We start from the raw sequence: 6,150 nt of genomic DNA, 5'->3' as shown, positions 1-6,150 counted from the left end.
GGGAACACAGAGGAGACTGCTGGCACCTGAGGTGAACTATGCTGGGGGCTTCAGCTGCCCCAGGACTCCTCCCTACCTTGACGCCTGAGGGGATACATATCTCTGCACATCTCTTTGTGGCTCATCAATGGGCCTCACCATACACGTTGAAAAGTTCTAGTTTAAGCCATGCTTACCTGTTACTTGGCTGAATGCACTTCTAAGTAAAACTTGGACTCAATGCTGCTTGTCAATGGAAAGTGATGAGATTTATAAGATATGATACATTCTCTAGCAACATATGAATATGCAAAAAATACTGATCTTAGCCCAAATCACATCATATGATTCTACTGACAGAACTATTTGCTATTTAACTCGTGTTCTTTCTTGTCAGTAATGGGGCCACTTCCTGATTAACTACAGGCACATTTCATGAGATCCAAACATAGAAATTTTTCTTTCTTTTTTTTTCTGAGACAGAGTCTCCTCAGTCGCCCAGGCTGGAGTGCAGTGGCACGATTTTGGCTCATGCAACCTCTGCCTCCGGGGTTCAAGCGATTCTCCTGCCTCACCTTCCTGAGTAGCTGGGACTACAGGCACTTGCCATCATGCCCAGCCAATTTTTGTATTTTTCTAGAGATGGGGTTTTCCCATGTTGACTAGACTGGTCTTGAACTCCTGGGCTCAAGTGATCCTCCTGCCTCAGCCTCCCAAAATGCTGGGATTACAGGCATGAGCCACCTTGCCCAGCCTATAGGAATGTTTCAAACGACGCATTTGAGAGTACATTCATAATGGTTGAAGAATTATAGATTTTAGGGAAAAAAGTTTCATTTTATCTAGAAGTTCATCTTACGGGTCAAGTTATTATGTTTTTTTATATGGTCTTAGGTTTGGGTACACAATGACCTTGGCAATAATTGATTTTTCTATGAGCCTGACATTAATGTTTCTAAGCAAGTCCCTTTTGTCAGCTCCACTGGTGCTTACCGTAGAGGGTTGATGGGTGCATTAAATAAAATAATACCTGTAAAGCTCTTGGCTGACTACATTGCATACAGTACACATCAAAGACATAGTTCTTAGGATTATTATAAACAAAAATGTAAAAAGAATGTGCATGAATTAATGGTAGTCATAACTCATTGGATACAAAATATCTTCCATATGGATACAGTAAAATACTACATAAACATTACTATAAAAGTGCTATAAAAATATGAAGCTCTCACCACTCCCCAGAACTCATGTAATTATTTTAACCCGAGGCCAGCTCTCAGGTGACCCACCTTCCTGTTTTGGCAAAGAAGTGCCATGCTCTGGTTACATCTGAGAGCTGTGTATTCTTAAACAAAAATATCCAGTTCCCCACTTTTCCAGAGATCGCACTGAGAGGGCTTTATGTGGGAGTCCCTTGTTTATTAAGAACTGTTTCTATGTCACGGGAGGCCAGGAAATGAATTTTAAATCTGTCTTAACCACAGAATGACACACGGGACAAATGACAAGAGCAAACTGGGGAGCTCTGCTCTCTCTCACAGTGCCTGGGCTGATGAGTTCAACACATCTGTTTGCACTTGAAAAGTCAGATGTACTAATTATTGTTACAAACACAAATAAAAGTGATCAATGTACATCTTCCTGGAATTAAACCCTTTATGAAGCAACATTGTCACTTTTGGAATCCCTTCTTGGTTCAGTCAAGCATGGGCATCTCAAATGTTGCATGTGGATAATTATGAAACATTTTCTGAGCACTTATGCCAAGGACAATGAGCAATATGATCAGGGATGTGCAGTTTTCACCCTGTAGCACTCTTCCTTTACTGCAGGCATCATACACAGCTCCAGGCAAGTCATTTTTCCTAACTCTGTCTGCCTAACTCACTTTGTGTAGATTTTTCATTGAATACCATTTGCTTTCTATTGTGACTATTTATACAAATATTATAGTCTCTCAAGGGCAATGATTTTCCATCTTTTCCATCCTTTCTAGCATCTTGTTTGGACTTGTTTGTGAGCACCAAGGAGACACCTCTGGGGACTTACAGATCTACTTGGACAGCACTTGACCAGGGACCTGCCCCCCAGCAGATGGGGCAAGAGCCAGTGAAATTTGGGTATTTGACTGCAACCCTGTTTGTTCCCACATGTAGAGGAGATCTGGTGCAACTCCAGTTACCTGGAGCAGTATAACAGCACAGCCACTGCTGTCGTACCAACATTTTTTGCTAGTCCTCTCTCATGTGGGGCTTGTCTATGGGGCATGTTGGCATTGGGAAGTCCTCATTTCCTGATTTACTGTCTCATGATGAGATACCAATCAAAGCTAAGATACAAAGAACTCTTTGAAAAATAGCCTTTTCAACTTGTCCACACACAATCAGAAACATACTGATTATGGATTAACTCATTATTAATGATTTTGTCTATTTTGAAAGAGGCTGCCCTGAACAAGGAGTCAGGAATTGTAGGTCTTAGCTCCACTTTTGCTATTAAGTTATGCTGCAAACCTTAGAATCTTCGCTGAGCAGTTCTCTGGGCCTCTCTTAATCTGTAGACGAAGAAACAGAGGCAGATGAAACACATCTCATCTAATTTTGCAGACACACTCAACCCTCTACACTACAATAAAGGGTTAAAAAAGGACATAAACCTATAAAGAGGGGAGAAGATTGGAAGAAGCTAAGAGAGACAAAATTTAGGAGTCTGAAAGGCGTATGAACAGGTAGTAATCAATTTAGCAAACTTGAGAGGAAAATCCTGAGCTACCACTGGGAAAAGCAAAGAAATATATAGCCAGGCAAAAACCTCTCCCCATTCCAACAGAAGACTGGAGGATTTTATTTTTTTTTCTCCCTGCGGAAAACACAGAACAGGATATGTGGATCCAGGGACACCAGAAGCAATTGAGGTAAAAGAAAGAGAGGAAGTGAATATGTATATACTAGATGCTAAGACACCTGTTCCTGCCAGATGTCCCAGAAGGCTGACAGCCAGGCCTTTCTCCTCCAAGCAAGAAACTGGAAGCATCTCCTATAGGGAGTCTGACCAGCTCAATAGCTTGCTGGTCAACAAGCTCTGCTCAAGTGCTTAAGTTTCCAGTCAGGGATTTTTTTTTTTTTTTTTTTTAAGACAGAGTCTTGCTCTGTTGCCCAGGCTGGAGTACAATGGTGCAATAACAGCTCACTGCAGCCTCAACCACCCAGGCTCAAGCCATCTGAGCCTCTGAGTAGCTGGGACTACAGGTGTGTCACTGCACTTGGCTAATTTTAATTTTTTTTGTAGGGATGGGGTCTCACTAGTATTGCCCAGGCTGGTCTCGAACTCCTGGGCTCCAACAGTCCTCCTACCTCGGCCTCCAAATATGCTGGGATTATAGGTGTGAACCACCACACCTGGCCTCTAATCAGTTTTGTAGTCTCCCACTCAAGCCTTAGTTGAGCAGACAAATGAAGATTTCTAAAAATCTGAGGAAAACCTCCAGTATAGAACATGTAGACTACAAAGAGAAAAAGGCAGCCTGGATGAAAACTGAGACTAAAAAGGGAGAAGAAACAAAATTCAGGGCAAAACAAAAAACATAATCCTAATATCTTCAGGAAAAAAGAGAAATTACAATCATGAAAAAAGGAAAGATTGCTAAAAAATAAAATCTCAGCGAACAAAAAAAGAATTCTTATAAAACATGGTAATGGAAATTAAAAACTCAGTGGAAGGATTAGGAGATGAAGTTGAGGAAATCTCTCAGAAACTAGGACAGAAACATAAATAGATGGGACTGAAGACAGAAAAGTAGAGAAAATTGGAAGACAAATCCAGGATATTCTATATGCATAAAAGGAATTACAAAAAGGAAAAAGAAAATAGAGAGGAGGAAATAAGAAAATAGTTAAGAAAATTTCCCCAAACTCAAAACATGAGTTTGCAGGTTGAAAAGTTCCCCTGAGTGCTTAGCATGCTGGCTGAAAATAGACCTGCACCAAGGCCTAGCATCATGAAATACTGAGACTCTGAGAGAAAATCAAAGAGTTTACAGGTTTCTGCAATAATAATAATAATAGGAAGAAAGAAAGAAAGGAAGGAAGAAAGGAAGGAAGGAAGGCAGGCAGGCAGGCAGGCAGACAGGCAGGCAAAGAAAGCAAGCCATTTACAGAAGATCAGTAATCAGAACAGCACTGGATTTCTCAATGGTAATTGGAAACTAGAAGACAATGGAGCCAAGCCTTCACCATGTTGAAAAAAAAATCCAAAATATTTGCAATCTAGAATTCTATACTAGTTAATCTATCAATCAAGTGTTAGGGTTAGAATAAAGACTTAAGACATGCAAGATCTCAAATATTTTGCCTGCAATGAATATTTTTCATACTGGAGGATTTTCTTCTGGAAAATGTGTTCCACCAAAATGAGGGAGTAAACCAAGAAAGAGGAAGAAGCAAAGAGGAAGATGTAGGAGATGACAAACAACGGAACTGATACAGACAAGAGGTTACTAGAATCCCCAGAATGATGGAGCAGAGAGGCCCCAAAGTAACATTTGTACATCAGGTCCTAGAGGGCAACCAGTTCAGTCCAGGCTGGTCAGAAGTGTCTGGAGGAAACTTCTGCAAGACAATAAAAGGAACAGAACCTCATGCACTTAAATGGTTTGAGAAGAAATGAAGACACTGGTGGAAAGCTTAGGGTTCTATTAAGGAAAAATACACAGAAAACTAAGCAAACCGAAGAACAAGGCAGTCATTTATTACAATAAAAACAAAAAGTCACACAGGAAAGGAAACTGAAACATAGTATATGACACTATTCACAAAGCCATAATAAAACACTCAATATCGGATCGGACTACAGTCAAGATGTAACTATAGAGGGAAACTGGAAGGGTGTAGGAGGAGGGGGTGGGAACAGTACACATACGTGGTATGTGTCGGGTGGAGAAAAGACAGCTAAATCTTCGTCTTCTATAGTGGGCAGTTATTAGCTAATGCCTATACCCAATAGATCAAGCAATAACAATATAAGCATGTTATTTAGAAAAACCAAAGTAATTGCCAAAGGAATCAGCTCAAAGAGTTGAAGGTGATTGCACATGAAGACGTAGGGGGAGGTGGACTACGGCTTGCTCTTTTTCTTAACACATGTTACACGACTATTTGTTAAACTCTGGGCATAGAGTTTTGTTACAAAAATAATTTATAAATTTTAAAATCAATCAATACATTTTTTAATAAATAAAAGGGCTGGATGACATGATGGCCAAAGTTCCCTCTCATCTCCAAAGATCCGTGATTCTTTCAGGATGAGTTTTACCACTTAGGTTGGAAAGGCAGGAGGGTGAACAGGGAAAAGGCGAAGGCTCGACCGGTTCCCTAAATGAGCTTTGACCTGGCCTTCGAATACCTGGCCTCTCTCCTGTCACAACTCAGTGACCACACAGAAAGCAGCAGGTGAGGGTGGTTGGAATTAGGAGGACACCAACTGAAATGCACTCATATATAAATAAAAGACAAAAAATCTTCTCCCAGACAAAGTGCTTAGTCCGAACCATTCTTCCAGTGTGATGAGAAGCAATGAAAGAAAAGACAGAGAAACTCTACCATTATTTTTTTTCTCCATGTAGCCTTCAGGATGAAATTTTCCTTATAGCCAAATCCTTCGTTTTGAAAACAAATCTGGTCATTTTTAAGTTATTTGTGACCTTCCACACACTAATTTTTAATAGGGCTGTTTGGAAAAATAATGAGCTCCATTACATCATTACACATTTCACCTTTATTACTTTATCCTTGAAAACAGGTTATTAAATGATTCCATTTTAGATTAATATTATTCTGAATGGAAAGTTTAACGTTGTCTCCTAGTTCCCTCCTTACACTTACCTAATTCTCCTGCACCCATAACTATCTTGAACTAAATGCAAAGGCAGGCTGTGGTAGAGGCGTTTGGTCTGTCTGTGGGGAGGCTGGGCCAGCTTGGTGCTGTGAAGTGAATGAGTCCTCAGCAGCAGGTTTATGTTAGTGGACTTCCCCAGTGAAATTCCTTCCCTCCCAAATCAACAAGTCATTTAAATTACAGGAGATAAGGCTCACTACTGCGGTGATGACTCCACAGATAACAGGAGGATTAAACAAAGGATGTGGGGACCAACTTTCTACTTGCCTTGGAAGA

The 6,150-nt window shown here is 40.5% G+C and overlaps 1 protein-coding gene across 16 annotated transcripts in view; it reads right to left on the bottom strand.

The window, feature by feature from the left end:
• Positions 1–6,150, bottom strand: part of PIP5K1B (phosphatidylinositol-4-phosphate 5-kinase type 1 beta) — a 306,214-nt gene that overhangs the window by 54,052 nt on the left and 246,012 nt on the right. The gene's annotated exons all lie outside the window — the stretch shown is intronic.

The sequence above is a fragment of the Pan troglodytes genome, chromosome 11 (assembly GCF_028858775.2).
Source record: "Pan troglodytes isolate AG18354 chromosome 11, NHGRI_mPanTro3-v2.0_pri, whole genome shotgun sequence".
In the NCBI taxonomy this organism is placed as follows: domain Eukaryota; kingdom Metazoa; phylum Chordata; class Mammalia; order Primates; family Hominidae; genus Pan; species Pan troglodytes.
Note: the sequence above shows the minus strand (reverse complement) of the source record. Positions and strands in the feature narration are given on the sequence as shown.